At 35.4% G+C, this 22,377-nt stretch overlaps 1 pseudogene; it reads right to left on the reverse strand.

Moving 5' to 3' along the window:
- Positions 1–20,304: 20,304 nt before the first annotated feature.
- On the reverse strand, positions 20,305–22,122 carry LOC109680647 (homeobox-containing protein 1 pseudogene; annotated as a pseudogene).
- Between the last annotated feature and the right edge of the window lie 255 nt (positions 22,123–22,377).

Here is a 22,377-nt window from a genome sequence, read left to right on the forward strand (position 1 = left end):
ATCTTCTCTCTCTCTAACTAATGCCTTTTCAGCTTATGGTTGATTAGTACACTGTCTCTCCCTGTTTATATCTTTGAAACTTTCTTTGTTTCTTTGTTTAGTTTTTTTCTACTTGTTTATTTGTTTTTCCCTTTTCCTTTAAATTCTTTGCTTACCATCCCCTCTCACCCTTCCATTCTAAATATCACCAGTGCTATTATTACAATCCAGAAAATACTTAATTGCACATGGTATAGGGACAATAACAACACCAAGGGTAATGATGGAAGACACAAAAAAACAGGGAAACCAGTTTCTCCACAGCAAAAAATTAGTACAGGAACCAGAGGGAAATGAAGAAAACAGATACTCAGATCCAGACTCCAACAAAATGAAGATAAACTATGCCAAAGAACCCAATGAAGACCACAAGAAAAATCTAAAAGAAGAAATACTACAGGTACTCAATGAAAATTTTATGGAGATAATATTGGATATGGTCAACCAAAATGTACAGGAGACACTCAAAAAATCCAAGACAACAAAAATAGAGAATTTGAAAAATCACAAGAAGAAATAAAGGAAACCACAGAAGCACTGTATAAACACCAAAGTGAAACAGAGAACATGATGAATAAAGAGATAAATGAACTCAAGACAAAAATAGACAACATTAAAGAGGAAATGACCCAGGATATGGAAAACCTCAGAAAAAAGAATGAAATAGAATTGCAAAACAAAATGGAAGGCCAATCCAGCAGAATAGAACAAACAGAAGACAGAATCTCAGAACTCAAAGATGAAATGGTAATTAAAGGAAAAACTGAAGAACTGTTAGTTAAACAACTCAAGACCTGTGAAAAGAAAATGCAAGAACTCACTGACTTCATCAAAAGACCAAACCTGAAAATCATAGGCATCAAAGAAGGAGAAGAGGTGCAAGCAAAGGGAATGCATAATATATTTAACAAAATAATAACAGAAGATTTCCCAAATTTAGAGAAAGCTATTCCCACACAGAGGCAAGAGGCCTCCAGAACACCAAACAGACAAGATCAAAATAGAACTACCCCACGGCATATCATCATTAAAACAACAAGTTCAGAAACTAAGGAAAGAATATTGAAGGCTGTAAGAGAGAAAAAACAAGTAACATACAAAAGTAAACCCATCAAAATCACAGCAGACTTCTCAACAGAAACATTAAAAGCAAGAAGAGCTTGGGGTGAGATCTCCAGGTACTGAATGAAAATAACTTCAACCTCAGGATACTCTACCCAGCAAAACTATCATTCAAAATAGATGGAGAAATAAAAGTCTTCCACCATAAGCAGAAAATAAAACAATATGTGAACACAAAGCCACCATTACAAAAGATTCTTCAAGGGATTCTACACACAGAAAGTGAAACCCAACATAACCATGAAAGGACAGGCAGCACCAAACTACAGGAAAAGAAAAAGCAAGAAAGTAGAGAGTGACTTCAACTTAGGTACACACAATCAAACCTTCAAACAACCAAGACAACTAAATGACAGGAATCACCACATACCTATCAGTATTAACATTTAATGTTAACAGACTTAATTCACCAATTAAAAGGCACCATTTGATGAAACGGATTAAAAAGGAAGATCCAACAATTTATTGCTTACAGGAGACCCATCTTGCCAACAGAAATAAGCATATGCTTAGATGAAAGGCTGGAAGAAGATTACCAAAACAATAGCCCCTGAAAACTGGCAGGAGTAGCAATACTTATCTCTGACAAAGTAGGCTTCAAACCTCCATTGAGCAAATGAGATAAAGAAGGACATTACATACTAATAAAAGGGGAATTAGACCAAAAGGAAATAACTATTATAAACCTATATGCACAAAATGTCAATGCACTCAATTACATCAAACATACCATGAAAGACCTGAAAGCATATATTAACTCAAACACAGTGGTTGTGGGAGACTTTACCACCCATTATCATCAATAGATAGGTTATCCAAACCAAAAAATCAATAAAGAAATCCTAGATCTAAAATATACAATAGATCAAATGGACCTACTTGATATCTACAGAACATTTCATCCAACTTCTACACAATATACAATCTTCTCAGCAGCCCATGGAACTGAACCCAAAATAGATCATATCTTAGGGCACAAAGCAAACATCAGCAAATATAAGAAAATAGAAATTATACCATGCATACTATCTGATCACAATGCAATAAAACTAGAACTCAAAAACAAAAGTAAAGACACAAAACAGGCAAACAGCTGGAAACTAAATAACTCATTACTTAATGAAGAATGGATCATCGATGAAGTAAAAGAGGAAATTAAAAGGTTCCTGGAAGTCAATGAGAATGAAAACACAACCCACCAGAACCTATGGGACACAGCTAAGGCAGTCCTGAGAGGAAAGTTTATAGCCATGAGTGCATATATTAAAAAGACTGAAAGACCCAAATCAGTGACCTAATGATACATCTCAAACTCCTAGAAAAACAAGAACAAGCAAATCCCAAACAAAGAGAAGAAGAGAAATTATAAAAATAAGAGCTGAAATCAAAGAAATTGAAACCAAAAAACCATACAAAGAATTAATAAAACAAAAAGTTGGTTCTTTGAAAAAATAAACAAGACCGATAGACCCCTGGCAAACCTAACTAAAATGAGGAGAGAAAAAACCCAAATTAGTAGAATCAGGAATGCAAAAGGGGAGATAACAACAAACACCATGGAAGTCCAGGAAATCATCAGAGACTACTTTGAGAACCTATCTTCAAATCAATTTCAAAAATGTTAAAAATTGGACAGATTTCTAGATACAAATATTCATCCAAAACTGAACCAAGAGGAAATTAATCACCTCAATAGATCTATAACACAAAATGAAATTGAAGCAGCAATCAAGAAACTCCCCCAAAAGAAAAGTCCAGGACCTGATGGATTCTCTGCTGAATTCTATCAGATGTTTAAAGAAGAAATGACACCAACACTCCTTAAACTGTTCCATGAAATAGAAAGGAGGAAAACTGCCAAACACATTTTATGAAGCCAGTATTACACTTATCCCAAAACCAGGCAAAGACACCTCAAAAAGGGGAACTATAGGCCAATCTTCTTAATGAACACTGATGCAAAAATCCTCAACAAAATAATGGCAAACCAAATTCAACAACGCATCAAAAAGATTATTCACCACAACCAAGTAGGCTTCATCCCAGGAATGCAGGGGTGGTTCAACATATGAAAATCAATAAACATAATAAACCACATAAACAGAAGCAAAGAGAAAAATCACTTGATCATCTAAATAGATGCAGAAAAAGCCTTTGATAAGATCCAACACCATTTCATGACAAAAGCTCTAAGAAAACTAGGAATAGAGGGAAAATACCTGAACATTATAAAAGCTATATATGACAAACCTACAGCCAGCATTATACTTAATGGAGAAAAACTGAAACCATTCCCTCTAAAATCAGGAAGTAGACAAGGATGCCCAATATCTTCACTCCTATTCAACGTAGTACTGGAATTCCTAGCCAGAGCAATTATTCAAGAAGAAGGAATAAAAGGAATACAAATTGGTAAGGAAACTGTCAAAATATCCCTATTTGCAGATGACATGATCCTATACCTTAAAGACCCAAAAAACTCTACTCAGAAGCTCCTAGACATCATCAATAGCTACAGCAAGGTAGCAGGATATAAAATCAACATAGGAAAATCATTAACATTTCTATACACTAATAATGAACAAACTGAGAAAGAATATGTGAAAACAATTCCATTTACAGTAGCCTCAAAACAATCAAATACCTAGGTGTAAACCTAACAAAAGATGTAAATGACCTCTACTAGGAAAACTAAAAACTTCTGAAGAAAGAGATTGAAGAAGACTATAGAAAGTGGAGAGATTTCCCATGCTCATGGATTGGTAGAATCAACATAGTAAAAATGTCTATAGTCCCAAAAGTAGTCTACATGTTTAATGCAATTCCTATCAAAATTCCAATGACATTCATTAAAGTGATTGAAAAATCTACCATTAAATTTATATGGAAACACAAGAGGCCATGAATAGCCAAGGCATGTCTCAGTCAAAAGAATAATGTGGAGGTATCATGATACCTGACTTCAAAGTATATTACAAAGTAATAACAATAAAAACACCATGGTACTGACACAAAAATAAACATGAAGACCAGTGGAACAGAATAGAGGACCCAGATACGAAGCCACACAACTATAGCCAACTTGTCTTTGACAAAGGCGCTAAAAATATATGATGGAGAAATAGCAGCCTCTTCAACAAAAACTGCTGGGAAAACTGGTTAGCAGTCTGCAAAAAACTGAAACTAGATCCATGTATATCACGCTATAACAGTATTAACTCAAAAAGGATCAAGGATCTTAGTATCAGACTACAAACTCTAAAGTTGATACAGGAAAGAGTAGGAACTACTCTGGAGTTATTAGGTATAGGTAAGAATTTTCTCAACGAAACCCCAGCAGCACAGCAACCAAGAGATAGCATAGATAAGTGGGACCTCATAAAACTGAAAAGCTTCTGTTTATCAAAAGAAATCATTTCTAAACTGAAGAGAACACCCACAAAGTTGGAGACAATATTTGCCAGCTCCACATCATACAAAGGACTGATAACCAGAATATAGAAGGAACTTAAAAAACTAAATTCTCCCAAAACTAATGAACCACCAAAGAAATGGGCAAGTGAACTAAACAGAACTATCTCAAAAGAAGAAATTCAAATGGCCAAAAAACACATGAAAAAATGCTCACCATCTCTAGCAATAAAAGAAATGCAAATTAAAACTACACAAAGATTCCACCTCACCCCTGTTAGAATAGCCATCATTAGCAACACCACCACCAACAGGTGTTGGCAAGGATGCGGGGAAAAAGGAACCCTCTTACACTCTTGGTGGGAATCTAAACTAGTACAACCACTCTGGAAAAAAATTTGGAAGCTACTTAAAAACCTAGACATTGATCTAACATTTGATCCAGCAATACCACTCTTGGGGATATACCCAAAAGACTGTGACACAGTTTACTCCAGAGGCACCTGCACACCCATGTTTATTGCAGCACTATTCACTATAGCCAGTTATGGAAACAGCCAAGATGCTCCACTACTGATGAATGGATCAAGAAAATGTGGTATCTATACACAATGGAATTTTATGTAGCCATGAAGAATAGAGAAATGTTAACATGTGCTGGTAAATAGATGGAATTGGAGAACATCATTCTGAGTGAGGTTAGCCTGGCCCAAAAGACCAAAAATCATATGTTCTCCCTCACATGCAGACATTAGATCAAGGGCAAATACAACAAGGGGATTGAACTTTGATCACAAGATGAAAGTGAGAGCACACAAGGGAGGTATGAGGATAGGTAAGACATCTAAAAAATTAGCTAGCACTTGTTGCCCTCAACGCAGAGAAACTAAAGCAGATACCTTAAAAGCAACTGAGGCCAATAGTAGAAGTGGACCAGGAACTAGAGAAAAGGTGAGATCAAAGAGAATTAACCTAGAAGGTAACACACATGCACAGGAAATTAATGTGAGTCAACTCCCTGTATAACTATCCTTATCTCAACCAGCAAAAACCCTTGTTCCTTCCTATTATTGCTTATACTCTCTCTACAACAAAATTAGAAATAAGGGCAAAATAGTTTCTGCTGGGTATTGAGGGGTTAGGAGGGAGAAGGAGGGGTTGGAGTGGGTGGTAAGGGAGGGGGTGGGGGCAGGGGGGAAAAGGACCCAAGCCTTGTATGCACATATGAATAATAAAAAATAAAAAAAAGATAGTATAAGAGACAGATATTGCCTCCCTGCTACTCTACCATTTTGTGGCATAAAAAAGAGAACCACCTTGCAGATGATTGATAAACAATTAGACGAAGGAGCCAAAAAGAAAGTGTCAAGCAATATGCGCTTCCTTGATCCCACCCCACACATAGATAATCATCTTTCTGTTAGAGGGAAGATGCCAATTAGGCTCAGTTTTAATCTGTAATGACTAAGATTTAACATGAAAATCTAAAATAGGTTGAGATTGCCTGCATTTGAATTTTTGTTATTGTTGTCTGTTTTTATGTTTTGCTATTAGGCAAGTTGGAAACTTGAGTTAAATGTACTGTTGATTGACAGAAAAAGAAAGGGATACTTTTCTAAACTTAGGATTTTTGGTATTTATTCTCAGCACTGATGATGTGTGCACAGGGTAAGTCATGACTGTGGTAGTTATTTGTGTTATCTGCTAAATATTTCTGACTCTCCACCACTGGACATATGGCAAGATTGTACCTTCTGGTCTTTTAGTGGCTAAGTGAGAATAAGAATCATAAATATAAGTTACATGGGTACCTTTTGAGAGAGAACAAGTAATTTCCTTTGAAATATTTTCCTGAGTTCCTTTTCTCCTTCTGCTATGACAACCACCAACACTGAGTAATAGTCTTTCCATCAGCCTGAGTTTCTGCCTGTTACAAACCACTATTACCTGGTCAACACTTACTAATACAAAAACATAGAGAAGTTAAAATTAAATTTCACTTCATGGTAAAGTGCTAATGTTTATAGTCAAGTGCATTATGCCTACCTCCCTGACAGAGAGCATAAAGATGCTGAAAATCAATCCTTCTAAGATATGCAAGACTAAAATTCTTCCCTAAGGAAAAGTGAACACAGAAGTGCTAGGTCTGAATTGAGAAGAGAAAGATGTACTACTGAGATTCAAAAATAGTCTTTTTTCTTCACAAATTATAACAAATGTAACTCACAGTACAAAAATCAGGAGACATTATTAGTACATGTGGGTTCCCTTGTCAGACTGTTGAGACAATTCTGTCATTCTATCTTTATCACAAACCTACAAAGTATGTGCTAATATTGTCATGTCACAAATTGGGACACCCCCCCCAATCTAAATATGTTAAAATTTTTGTTTAAATCATATGATCAGTTAGAGGTTAAATCATAATTTCAATGCATACTTAACTAAATTCAGTAGACACACTTTATATCATTTCATCTGATCTCTCAGAAAATAAAGATATACTAGGAAAGAAGTATCTAAGGTTAAATCCTTCCCCTAAAATATAAAATCTGCTTTTGAAAGAAAATATTTCAAAGATGATTTATTGTTACCAACTAACAATACTCTCATAAGAGGCAAATTAACTAAATGAAAAAGGGTGGACATGTGTCTCTGCAGTTCAGCAGTACAGGCCTGTTTTTGCTAAAATGAGTGTTTCTCCCACTTGAAAACACTGACAAGAGATCCAAGACGGTGACTAGAGGGAGGTTGCAGACAGGGTGAGATCCGTAAATCAAAAATCTTGCTAAAAGCCTCAGCAAATATAAGAAAATAGAACTTATACCATGCATACTATCTGATCACAATGCAATAAAACTAGAACTCAACACAAAAGTAAAGGCAAAAAACATGCAAACAGCTGGAAACCAAATAACTCATTACTTAATGAACAATGGATCATTGATGAAATAAAAGAGGAAATTAAAAAGTTCCTGGAAGTCAATGAAAATGAAAACACAACCTACCAGAACCTATGGGACACAACAAAGGCAGTCCTGAGAGGAAAGTTTATAGCCATGAGTGCATATATTAAAAAGACTGAAAGATCCCAAATCAGTGACCTAATGATACATCTCAAACACCTAGAAAAACAAGAATAAGCAAACCCCAAAACAAAGAGAAGGAGAGAAATTATAAAAATAAGAGCTGAAATCAACAAAATAGAAAAAACCATACAAAGAATTAATGAAACAAAAAGTTGGTTCTTTGAAAATATAAACAAGATCAATAGACCCCGGGCAAACCTGACTAAAATGAGGAGAGAAAAAACCCAAATTAGTAGAATCAGGAATGCAAAAGGGGAGATAACAACAAACACCATGGAAGTCCAGGAAATCATCAGAGACTACTTTGAGAACCTATATTCAAATAAATCTGAAAATTTTAAAGAAATGGACAGATTTCTAGATACATATGATCATCCAAAACTGAACCAAGAGGAAATTAATCACCTCAACAGACCTATAACACAAAATGAAATTGAAGCAGCAATGAACAGTCTCCCAAAAAAGAAAAGTCTAGGACCTGATGGATTCTCTGCTGAATTCTATCAGACCTTTAGAGAGGAACTGATACCAACCCTCCTTAAACTGTTCCACGAAATAGAATGGGAAGGAAAACTGCCAAACACATTTTATTAAGCCAGTATTACACTTATCCCAAAACCAGGCAAAGACACCTCCAAAAAGGAGAACTATAGGCCAATCTTCTTAATGAACACTGATGCAAGAATCCTCAACAAAATAAAGGCAAACCGAATTCAACAACACATCAAAAAGATAATTCACCATGACCAAGTAGGCTTCATCCCAGGAATGCAGGGGTGGTTCAACATATGAAAATCAATAAACATAATTAATCACATTAACAGAAGCAAACACAAAAACCACTTGATCATCTCAATAGATGATCAAGAAAATAGAAAAAGCCTTTGATAAGATCCAACACATTTCATGATAAAAGCTCTAAGGAAACTAGGAATAGAAGGAAAGTACCTCAACATTATAAAAGCTATATATGACAAATTTATAGCCAACATTATACTTAATGGAGAAAAACTGAAACCATTCTCTCTAAAATCAGGAACCAGACAAGGATGCCCACTATCTCCACTCCTATTCAACATAGTACTGGAATTCCTAGCCAGAGCAATTATTCAAGAAGAAGTAAAAGGAATACAAATAGATAAAGAAACTGTCAAAATATCCCTATTTGCAGGTGACATGATCCTCTACCTTAAAGACCCAAAAAACTCTACTCAGAAGCTCCTAGACATCATCAATAGCTACAGCAAGGTAGTAGGATATAAAATCAACATAGGAAAATCATTAGCATTTCTATACACTAATAATGAGCAAACTGAAAAAGAATGTGTGAAAACAATTCCATTTACAATAGCCTCAAAAAACATCAAATATCTAGGTATAAACCTAACAAAAGGTGTAAATGACTTCTACAAGGAAAACTATAAACTTTTGAAGAAAGAGATTGAGGAAGACTATAGAAAGTGGAGAGATCTCCCATGCTCATGGATTGGTAGAATCAACATAGTAAAAATGTCTATATTCTCAAAAGTAACCTACATGTTTAATGCAATTCCCATCAAAATTTCAATGACATTCATTAAAGAGATTGAAAAATTTACCATTAAAATTATATGGAAAAACAAGAGGCCATGAATAGCCAAGGCAATACTCAGTCAAAAGAACAATGCTGGAGGTATCACGATACCTGACTTCAAAGTATATTACAAGGCAATAACAATAAAAACACAAAAATAAACATGAAGACCAGTGGAACAGAACAGAGGACCCAGATATGAAGCCACACAACTATAACTCACTTGTCTTTGACAAAGGTTTTAAAAATATATGATGGAGAAATAGCACCCTCTTCAACAAAAACTGCTGGGAAAACTGGTTAGCAGTCTGCAAAAAACTGAAACTAGATCCATATATATCACCCTATACCAATATTAACTCAAAATGGATCAAGGATCTTAATATCAGACTACAAACTCTAAAGTTGATACAGGAAAGAGTAGGAAGTACTCTGGAGTTATTAGGTATAGATAAGAATTTTCTCAACGAAACCCCAGCAGCACAGCAACTAAGAGATTGCATAGATAAATGGGACCTCATAAAACTAAAAAGCTTTTGTTCATCAAAAGAAATGGTCTCTAAACTGAAGAGAACACCCACAAAGTGGTAGAAAATATTTGCCAGCTACACATCATACAAAGTACTGATAACCAGAATATACAGGGAACTTAAAAAACTAAATTCTCCCAAAACTAATGAACCACCAAAGAAATAGGCAAGTGAACTAAACAGAACTATCTCAAAAGAAGAAATTCAAATGGCCAAAAAACACATGAAAAAATGCTCACCATCTCTAGCAATAAAGGAAATACAAATTAAAACCACACTAAGATTTCATGTCACCCCTGTTAGAATAGCCATTATTAGCAACACCACCAACAACAGGTGTTGGCAAGGATGCAGGGAAAAAGGAACTCTCTTACACTCTTGGTGGGAATGTAAACTAGTACAACCACTCTGGAAATAAATTTGGAGGCTACTTAAAAAGCTAGACATTGATCTACCATTTGATCCAGCAATACCACTCTTGGGGATATACCCAAAAGACTGTGACACAGGTTACTCCAGAGTCACCTGCACACCCATGTTTATTGTGGCACTATTCACAATAGCCAAGTTATGGAAACAGCCAAGATGCCCCACCACTGACGAATGGATTAAGAAAATGTGGTATCTATATACAATGGAATTTTATGCAGCCATGAAGAAGAACGAAATGTTATCATTTGCTGGTAAATAGATGGAATTGGAGAACATCATTCTGAGTGAGATTAGTCTTCCCCAAAAGACCAAAAATTGTATGTTCTCTCTCATATGCGGACATTAGATCAAGGGCAAACACAAGAAGGGGATTGGACTTTGAGCACATGATAAAAGTGAGAGCACACAAGGGAGATATGAGGATAGGTAAGACACCTAAAAAATTAGCTAACATTTGTTGCCCTTAATGCAGAGAAACTAAAGCAGATACCTTAAAAGCAAATGAGCCCAATAGGAAAAGGGAACCAGGAACTAGAGAAAAGGTGAGATCAAAAAGAATTAACCTAGAAGGTAACACACATGCACAGGAAATTAATGTGAGTCAACTCCCTGTATAACTATCCTTATCTCAACCAGCAAAAACATTTGTTCCTTCTTATTATGGCTTATACTCTCTCTTCAACAAAATTAGAGATAAGGGTAAAATAGTTTCTGCCGGGTATTGAGGAGAAGAGGGGGAGAGGGAGGGGGTGGAGTGGGTGGTAAGGGAGGGTGTGGGAGTAGGGGGCAGAAATGACCCAAGTGTTGTATGCACATATGAATAATAAAACAATAAAAAAAAAGAAAAAAATAATGTTGCTGAGATGCTTGATCCACACTTGGCTGAAAAAATCCACCAAGAATAAGCAAAACTCCAACACCCTGAACCCCCAGACTGCACAAAGCTTCTCCATGCCACTTTACACTGAAAAACCAGGAGGGCTCCTTCACCACCACATGCCAGCTCCAATCCTGCTTGGGAGATGCAGACCAACAGGTGAGCAAATAAGCAGCATGAAGTATCTCCACAGCCTGCAAAAGCAGCTAGCAGGCAAGCCCCTCCACGAGAGAAGAGGGGAGGGGCAGCTCTCCGTAGAAACTTTCAGTAAACAAAGACTGCAAAAGTCGATGGCTGACAGTAGGTTGCAGATGAGCTACTGCCTGAAATAAGGCAGATAGTAGTTCACAAAGCTGGGTCCTGACCCAACCACCTGGCGAGACTACAACAGAGCTCCTGCTTAAATATCAACACCAGGACTGGATGCTGCAGGAGTAACACCAGAACTACTAAGACTGAAACTTCATTGTTCCTGGACCTGGAATTTTTTTTTCTTTTTTTGGTTTCTCTGTAAGTGCTCGTCTTGTTCACTCATTGACAGAAACAAGCATTGGCTCAGGGTGAAAGGCTGAAGAAGATTTACCAAGCCAATGACCCCCCAAAATAGGCATGAGAAGCAATACTTATCTCAGACAAAGTAGACTTCAAACCTATATTGATCAAATGAGATAAAGAAGGACATTCCATACTAATAAAAGGGGAAGTACACCAAAAGGAAATAATAATTACCAACCTATGTGCACCCAATTTCATCAAACATACTCTGAAGGACCTAAAAACATATATATAAACTCCAACGCAGTGATAGTGGGAGACTTTAATATCCCCCCTTCACTAAAAGATAGGTCATTCTAACAAAAAATCAATAAAGAAATCCTATATCTAAATCATACCATAGATCAAATGGACCTAGCTTATGTCTACAGAATGTTTCATCCAACTTCTGCACAATATACATTCTTCTCAGCAGCCCATGAATCCTTCCCCAAAATTGATCATATCTTCAGGCACAAAGAAAGCCTCAGCAAATATAAGAAAAAAGAAACAATACCATGCATTCTATCTGATCACAATACATTAAAACTAGAACTTAACAACAAAAACCATAGTAAAAAATATGTGAACAGTTGGAAGCTGAACAACACATTGCTCAATGATCAGTGGGTCATTGATGAAAAAAAGAGGAAATTAAAAAACATGACCTACTGGAACCTATGGGACACAGAAAAGGCAGTCCTGAGAGGAAAGTTTATAGCCATGAGTGGATATATAAAAGGACAGAAAGATCTCAAATCAATAACTTAATGCTATATATCAAACTCCTGGAAAAATAATTACAAGCAAATCCCAAAACAAACAGAGGGAGAGAAATAATAAAAATAAAAGCTGAAAGCAATAAAATAGAAACAAAAAAAAAAATACAAAGAATCAATGAAACAAAAAGTTGATTCTTTGGAAAAATAAACAAGATTGACAGACCCCTGGCAAACCTGATGAAAATGAGGAGAGAAAAAACCCAAATCAGTAAAATCAGAAGTGCAAAAGGGGAGATTACAACAAACACCATGGAAATTCAGGAAATCATCAGAGATTACTTTAAGAGCCTATACTCTAATAAATTTAAAAATCTTGAAGAAATGGACAGATTTCTAGATACTTATGAGCATCCAAAATTGAACCAAGGGGACATTAATCACTTGAATAGATCCATAACACAAAATGAAATTGAAGCAGCAATAGAGTCTCTCAAAAAAGAAAAGTCCAGGACCTGATGGATTCTCTGCTGAATTCTTTCATACTTTTAAAGAAGAACTAATACCAACCCTCCTTAAACTGTTCCAAAAAATAGAAAGGGAAGGAAAACCGCCTAACTCATTTTATGAGGCCAGTATTATACCCATCCCCAAACCAGACAAAGACCACCTCCAGAAAGGAGAACTGTAGGCCAATCTCCTGAATGAACACTGATGCAAAAATCCTCAATAAAATAATGGCAAACCAAATCCAACAATGCATCAGAATATCATTCACCATAACCAAGTCAGCTTCATCACAGGTATGCAGGGATGATTCAACATATGTAAATCTATAAATGTAATACAGCACATTAATAGAAGCAAAGACAAAAACCACTTCATCATCTCAATAGATGCAGAAAAATCCTTCAATAAGATCCAACACCATTTCATGATAAAAGCTCTAAGAAAACTAGGAATGGAAGGAAATTACCTCAACATTATAAAGGCTATATATGACAAACCTACAGCCAACATCATACTTAATGGTGAAAAACTGAAACCATTTCCACTGAAATCAGGAATGAGACAAGGGTGCCCACTATCCCCACTCCTATTCAACATAGTACTGGAATTCCTAGCCAGAGCAATTAAGCAAGAAGAAATAAAAGGAATACAAATAGGTAAAGAAACTGCCAAAATATCCCTATTTGCAGATGATATGGTCCTATACCTTCAAGACCCAAAAAACTCTACCCAAAAACTCCTAGACACCATAAACAGCTACAGCAAGGTGGCAGGATACAAAATCAACTTACAGAAATCATTAGCTTTTCTATACACCAGTAATGAACAAATTGAGAAAGAATATCTGGAAACAATTCCATTTACAATAGCCTCAAAAAAAATCAAGTACCTAGGAGTAAATTTAACAAAAGATGTGAATGACCTGTACAAGGAGAACTACAAACTCCTGAAGAAAGAGATTGAGCAAGACTACAGAAGGTGGCGAGATCTCCCATGCTCATGGATTGGTAGAATCAACATAGTAAAAATGGCTCTACTACCAAAAGCGATCTACATGCTCAATGCAATTCCCATCAAAATTGCGATGACATTCATCAGAGATTAAAAAACCTACCCTAAAATTCTTTTGGAAGCACAAGACACTGTGAATAGCCAAGGTAATACTCAGTAAAAAGAGCAATGCTGGAGGTATTACAATACCCAACTTTAAACTATATTGCAATGCAATAGCAATAAAAACAGCATGGTACTGGCACAAAAACAGACAGGAAGAGCAGTGAAACAGAATAGAGGACCTGGATATGAATCCATACAACTTTGCCCACCTTATTTTTGAAAAAGACACTAAAAATATATGATGTAGAAAAGATAGCCTCTTCAACAAATGTTGTTGGGAAAAATGTTTATCTGTCTGCAAAAACTAAAACTAGATGCATGTTTATTACCCTGTACTAGTATCAACTCAAAATGGATCAAGGACCTTAATATCAGACCTGAAACTCTAAAGTTGGTACAAGAAAGAACAGGAAACACTCTGGAAGTAATAGGTATAGGCAAGGACTTCCTCAATAGAACCTTAGTAGCTCAGCAACTAAGAGAAAATATAGACAAATGGGACTACATAAAACTAAAAAGCTTCTGCACAACAAAAAAAAATGGTCTCTAAACTGAAAAGACTACCCACAGAGTGGGAGAAAATATTTTCCTGCTATACATCTGACAAAGGACTGATAACCAGAATATACAGGGAACACAAAAAGTTAAACTCTCCCAAAATCAATGAACCAATAAAGAAATGGGCAACTGAACTAAACAGAACTTTCTCAAAAAAAAAGAAATTCAAATGGTAAAAAAAAAGAACCATGAAAAAATCCTTACCATCTCTAGCCATAAAGAAATGCACATCAAAACCACACTAAGATTCCACCTCACCCCTGTTAGAATAGCTATCATCAAAACACCACTAACAACCGGTGAGGACGTGGGGAAAAAGGAACCCTCGTATACTGCTGGTGAGAATGCAAAGTAGTGAAACCACTCTGGAAATGATTCAATAATCCCACTCCTGGGAATATACCCAAAAGAATGAGACTCAGGTTACTCCAGAGGCACTTGCACACCCATGTTTATTGCAGTGCTGTTCACAATAGCCAAGTTATGGAAACAGCCAAGATTCCTCACTACTGATGAATGGATTAAGAAAATATGGTATTTATACACACAATGGTATGTTACTCAGCCATGAAGAAGAATGAAATCTAATCATTCACAAGTAAATGGATGGAACTGGAGAACATCATTCTGAATGAGGTTAGCCAGGCTCAGAAGACCAAAAATCGTATGTTCTCTTTCATATGCAGACTTTAGATCAGAGGCAAATACAGTTAATGTGGTTGGACTTGGGTCACATGGTAAGGGGGAGAGCATACACAGGAGTTATGGAGATAGGTAAGAAATCCAAAACATGATAGTATTTGATGTCCTCACTGCAGAGGAGCTAATACAGAAACCTTAAAGTGACAGAGGTCAATATGAGAAGGGGATCAGGACCTAGTGAAAAGGTCAGTTAGAGATGAATCAACTTGGGATGTAACACATTTGTACATGGAAGCAATGCCAGGAATCTCTCTGTACAGCTATCCTTATCTCAACTAGCAAAAACGCTTTGTCTTTCCTATTATTGCTTATACTTTCTGTTCAACAAAATTAGAGATAAGGGCAGAACAGAGTCTGCCTGTAAGCAAGGGGGTTGGGGGGTTAAGGGAGGGGGCAGTGGATAGGGGGGAGAAATGGCCCAAATAATGTATGCACATATGAATAAATGAATAAAAATAATTTTAAAAAGTTACATTGTTTTCTTCTAAAAAAAAAAAAAAAGAAAAAGGGTGTGGTTTAAATCTGGTACACTGTTTATCCCTAACTTCAACTATATGTTCCAAGGCAAATGGTATTTTCTTATTTTGTTTCCTTATATTTTTTCATTCAGTGAATCTAGTTATAAACTTTCTATTGCACTATGGTAATGCTTGACATAATATAAGGCTTTCTATTTTAAGCTTCTGTTGGTTATCTTTGATAAACAATTCTGCTTGGATAAAACATGGATTTTTTTCTGTTACTTTTGTGTATTTTTGTCAAATAAGCTCATTCTGTTGTTTTTTGTGATTTTTACTTTACATTATGGTACATTTTAGCTCTTATTATTAGAGACAGAGACCTCCTATGTGCTGTTCTGAGAATCTACCTCTCAGTAGATTCTTGACTTCCTGGATGTAAAACAAATTAAATTATAATATTTGAGTAATAACATTTCTGTTTCTTGGAATTATCCAGTCCAGTTACTCAGGTTTTCTTTATTTACAGATTTATAAGATTCTAAAGTTCTAGTTACTATAAAGCATGATTTGTAGAAAGTGAAAGGAGCTTAGAATTTAATTAATGGGAAGTCATTGAAATGTTTTAAAGTTTTAAATTCTTAATAAAAATTTCAATATCCATTTCTTAAAAAATCAAACATTTGCACTTAGGTGGTCCACACACTTCTTTTGAAATGCAATCTCATTGTATTTGCATCTCAATTAATGGCCACCCCTGCGTTTTCTATACCAGAGTGACATTACCAGGACTTAATTCACTTTGGAACTAATCTAGTTCCTCTGCTTAATTTCTTTCATAGGTAATCACTCATGATGCTATTTCTGCTGTTTTTCTTAAAATTATTCCTACCTACTATTTCTTATATTATGTTCAGAGACTGACCATATGTCTTATTGGAGCAGGCTTCTAACTGGTTTATCTGTTTCTTTTACCCAAACAAAATGTATTCATGCACTATATCCAAGTGGAATGAATACTGAAACTCTTAATTTACAATGCATATTTGTTGTTTCTCTAAATCAGTGCAATAAACTGTCAGTTGTTTTGTCAATCATGACACAACATGATTCTCTAACTTAGCTGAAACACAAGTTACTCAGGTTTCAAAAGTTCTGCTCTTATCTTTATGAGTTCAATTCCATCAATTCCTCTTTTTTATTCTCAGGAATGAATGAGTTTAACTTCTCACCACAATTATAAGTGCTTCCTTCACTCATTCCCTGAAAATTTTTATATGGAACAACAGAATCTAGATTTATATTAACTTGATCTCATCTTTACATTATATACAAGAAATAGTCCTTCCTTTCTTCATGATCTCAAATTATATTCAATTCACCATGATCAACAGATAATTATGTGAGAAATACACAAATTGGCAGTGTAGCAGCCATGACTTCATCACATTTCAAATTCCTTGGTTGCCCTTTCTTTCATGTAGCAGTAAGGCCTCCACTATTTCATCTAATGATTAATTTCAATTTTCCTCTATGGCTACCCTAAAATTATTTGTAGGCTTACCTGGGTGTTGTAAAACTCTAACTTACCTCTTCAATTAACTTTGTTTCTTTTATTCTGCTATATAGCTGGCATGACTTAACAGATGTTTGTTCTCATTCTCCTCTTTACTCTCTTTCTTTTCCTTTACTTGTGCTTTTTTTATTTTTTAAAATTAAAATCTAATATTTATGTGTGAGTATATGTGCTCCATTAAAAGTAGATTATATTCCTTTCTTGGAAACTTCTGTTTCCTTTCAACATAAAAGTTGATTAATCAGATATAGAATTCTGAGTATCATCTTGCTATTTCCATGAGTCAACCTAATTTTCGGTGATAGTGTATTCCAGGTAAAGAACAGTTTTATTTTTGTTTCTGGATTCTAGAATTCATCTTATATAGTTGTTGATTTTTTTTTGTTTTATAAGCCATGAAAAGCAGGAATTATATTATCTGCCCTATATATTTATTATAAATATATAAATGTGATCTCTTAAATCATCTTGGAGGCAATAGAGAGGTACAAGAGAGGAGGGATAAGATAGTTTAAGAAGTACTTGTTCAAGCATCTTCTGAAAAAGGTCTGAATTTCTAATTTCTATAATAAAACATTGTATTATGATACTAGGTAATTATATGTTATGATTTCAGCATCATACCACTTTCTATATATGCTTCCACATATTATTTATAAACCACTCAAATATATATTCCTATATATTAGTTTCTGGGTCAACTAATTAAATGTCACCTTAGAGGAAAAAAACCTTTGTTTTTAACAACAACATTATCCACATGTAATCTTAGGTAATTACCTTTGAGTTTTAGATTAAGTAAGTTTGAATGTTCATTATGTTCAGTTGATACCAAAACTCTATTGATATTTAATATATTTTATTTGATAGATTTTTTTTCTCCTTAACATAGAATTCATGGAGCAATTAATGTTGTAATTCTAAAGAAATTATTATATTGACTCCAAAGCAATCTACTCAATCCATCATTGATACCTTTGTAGTGGCAAAATCACAATACTTAAAATATTGATTCAGCATTGAACTAAGAAGAATTCAATGTCAATAATGTGCTGTACCATTATTCACAATAGCTAAGCTATGGAAACAGCCAAGATGCCCCACTACTGATGAATGGATTAAGAAAGTGTGGTATTTATACACAATGGAATTTTGTTCTTTGTAGGTAAATGGATGGAACTGGAGAACATTGTCTTTAAGTGAAGTTAGCCAGATTAGGAATGCCCAAAGCTGCATGTTTTCTCTCATATGAGGAGTATAGACCTAATCCAAATACAATAATATTATGAAAAACAGGTCACACTAAGGGAAGGTCACATACCAGAGTGGGAGGATAAAAGAAGAAAGTTAAGAAGGTTAATATGTTTGATATACTCTTTATACAAGTACAAATATAGAATTTTAAAACCTGTTGAAACAACAATAAGAAAGAGACTGAGATAAAAAGAAGAAATATAGAGAAGGTGAACCAATTCAGGTTATAATACATATACACATGGAAATGTCACAAAGAAACTCCCTGTGTAGCTATATTAAACAAACAAAGATGTCATTGTTTTCTTTTTCTTTTATAAAATCAGATAACAGTTGGGTGGAACAGGCCCTGCCTCAGAGGTTGGTACCAATGGAAGAGGGGAGAAGGTGGAAAATGGGGTGGGATGGTGAATAGAGTGCAAATACTGTGTACACATGTATGTAAATGGAAAAGTGATACCTGCTAAAGCTATTCCAGGAATGGTGGGAAGGGGGATAAAGGACAGTGTTTGGAGTGGGTGAATTCAAGTATGATATATTTGATATCTTGTAAGAACTTTTGTAAGTACCACAATGTATCCCCACCAGCACAATAAAAAATTTTAAAATGTGCTGTACACCTTAAAGAAGTAAAACAATTGGAGGTCATTGTGTTTTCATAAAAAGCACAGAATTTGGATGAAAAAAGGTGCCAGGATCACAAAAGCAATTTAGGAAATGATTGAAAATGTATTTCAAATAAGCTCAAAAACTAGTCTGAAATGTATTAAGTAGCAATTACAGATCTCCTTTACTTATAGTGGGGTTATGCCCTGATAAACCCATTATTGAAAATATTTTGAGTAAAAGTAGATTTAATACAACTAGCACACTGAACATCATAGCTCAGCAGTGCAGTACATTGTAGAATATTAGCTGTTTACACCATGGATCATGTGGCTGACTAGAAAACTGCAGCTCCACTGCCCACATCAGAAGAGAGCATGGAGCTACATTCCACTAGCCCAAAAGCTCAAAATTCAAAATTCGAAGTATGGTTTCTGTTGAATGTGTACTGCTTTCACACCATGATGAAGTCCAAAACTAAGTTAAAACATTATAAGTTGGTAATCTAAGATATGTTGAAAACTAATCTAAAAGTTATTGTGTAAATAATTGTTTCATTTATGATTTTATCCTGTTTCTTTATATACATAATAATTTAACCTATAAGCACAGTAAACTTAGTTTATAAAGTTTATATAAGTATCATGCATGTAAAGTGGAAAGTTTGTGACTGATATTTTGGTCTTTTGTTTGTTTTCACTGGTAATTGTATTCATTCTTTCAAAAAGACTGCTGGTTGAGATCAAACCCAGAGGGACTGATACAGAACTAAAAATTTGGGTCATTCTGTTTGCAATAAATATAGTATTAAACATTGAAGGCCATACTGGGGAGCTAATAAATTCTAAATTGCTACTTTTATAAATAGATTATTGGAACCCATGGTGTTTCTCTATTGAACATAGAAAACTAGACAAAACTTAAAATTAAAGGCATCAACATCTTACAGATAACAATAACAACAATGTATATCAGAACAAAAGTGTCCTTGCCTGAAAGCTGTTATGATCTTATGCAGGAAGCAGCTGAGTGAAGGTAGTGTTGGTATCTTTATTTAGAGTTGGCATGAAAGCTTTCTTCTATGGAAGCTCTGCATGTTACACAATAAAGCTGTGAAGAAAAATGGCTTTGCAGGATGCATGTCAGACACTGAAGATGGTGTTACAAGCAAGGGATAATTTTCTCACCTGTCAACACTTCAGGGGAACTCTGTATGTAAGAGTTCCTTGGAGTAGTCTGTCCCATCTACCTTATTGCTGCTGGAATGGCCTCCTGAATGCTGGTGTATCTCATGGCACTCCAGAATTACCCCCTCATATTGTCTCTCCTCTTGATCTCCTTCCATCTATTAGCAAATCAACTATAAACTTTCAAGGAGGTAACTTGTTCTGGATTGGACACTTTTTGTTTGGCTTCTGTATAGCTTCATTGTAAACATTTACAATTATTCTCTGTTTGATTCACTTGGGTATTCATTCTTATTGAAGTATCTTCCCATGACACCTAGGCATTCCTTTGTGCAGTTAAATTCACTCATTCATCAGAGTAGAAAGGTCCCAGATGTGGCAAAGACATAGAGGAGCATATGTCTCCATTAAGGGTACTCTATTGGGATAGGGGCTTGTCTCATACTTAATGTAGTCCCAGAATTTGTTTTCTTCAGTTGTTACCATTGGTAATATGCTCTTTTCTTCTGTTCCCTCAAGTCTGAACCTTGCTGCAACAGCCAATGAGAGATCTATCGCTGACTGACACCGATTACCCATGCAATGATTGCTTTGGAAATCCTCTAATTGGTCAGAAATATTTTGATTTCCTCTTTTATCACACCGGTTTCCTCTTCATTACTTCCTCCACTTTATCATCTACATCTAGATACTTTTCTAAGGCTTCAAAACTGCAACATTTTACAAATGCTGTTTGCATGGTAGGGAGTGGTTGGCACCTTATTATTGGGTGTGAGCTATCACTCAGTGTCTTCCTTTCCATTTTGATTGATAGTTCAAAGCTGTGGGGAGGTATTGTAACTGTTCCTAGGTGATTACCAAATGATAACTCTGTGGAGGCTATTGCTATAGAGGAAGATGCTGCAGCATTGTTGGAACTGTCCCATATGATCTTCCTGCGTAACTGAATCCTCTTCTCAACTTCTCACTATGCTTTTGATGAAGATTGTACAAAGTTTTCCATGCATAATGAATTTCATGCGTAATCATTCCAGTAGCCAAACTCAGTTTGGCAGATCTATATGTCCTATGGTAAATCTTGGTTCATTTGTATAGTTGGAAATGGTTTCCAGGAAAACCACTGAAAAGGAGCTGAGATATTTTACATGAGGCAGATCAAGATCCTTTTCAGAGACTTTACAGATTATTTACTATTCTAATAATCCTGGCTGGATTCTCTTCACCTGGCACAGCCTGGTCCCTAACATGCCAGCTTAAAGGATTGTGTCGTAGGTTGTAATAATTCTGTATCTAATTACTTGAAGCTTTAGAAATGATACAGTTGTGATACCTTTGTATAAGAACTGATAACTTGTATCAAACTGATAATGAAGCAATACTATGTAAATCATTGAACTTGATTTTTTTCTTTGGAAGAAACAATGTCACTTTCCTTTGTCCCTAAATTCAATTTCAATCATATGGCTGAGAAACTTTCCTATAAGGTCTAGGTGCTGCTATGATTTGGATGTTATTCGTCCCCTAAAGGTTCCTGTGTTGGGAGCTTCATCCCAGCGTAGTAAGGAGGGAGCTAATGGAAAGTTTAAGACTTGAGGCCTAGAACAAGGTTTTTGTGTTATTGGATATACTGGTCTTAGAAGTGAATACTGGGTCTCCTAGATAAGTTCTCAGGAGAGCTAGTTGTTATAAAATTCTGGATCTGCCCCTTGCATCTGTCTTTTGCTATCAGTTTTGGTAAAGTGATCTTTTCTTCTTACGTGCTTTCCTGCCATTTCCATTTGCCATGAAGTGACACAGCCAAAGGAACCCCTTGCAAGAGCCTGCAACATACTGTCTGGATTTTAGCCTCCAAAATTTTGAGCTAAGTAAAACCTCTTTCCTTAAAAAAGTAGCCTGCCTCAAGAATTTTATTATAGAGATGACAAGAAGACTAACATAGGTGCCAAGCTATGGGGGAAAAATGAATGTTTATCAACTTCTGTGATCAATCCTATATCCTAAATACCCTGTTTATATCTTGAGATGGGGAGGGATTTGCATCTTTGGCTTATCAAGGAGTGATATGCATCTAGTTCTAGCTCTTA

This window comes from Castor canadensis, chromosome 12, assembly GCF_047511655.1.
Source record: "Castor canadensis chromosome 12, mCasCan1.hap1v2, whole genome shotgun sequence".
Taxonomy (NCBI): Eukaryota; Metazoa; Chordata; class Mammalia; order Rodentia; family Castoridae; genus Castor; species Castor canadensis.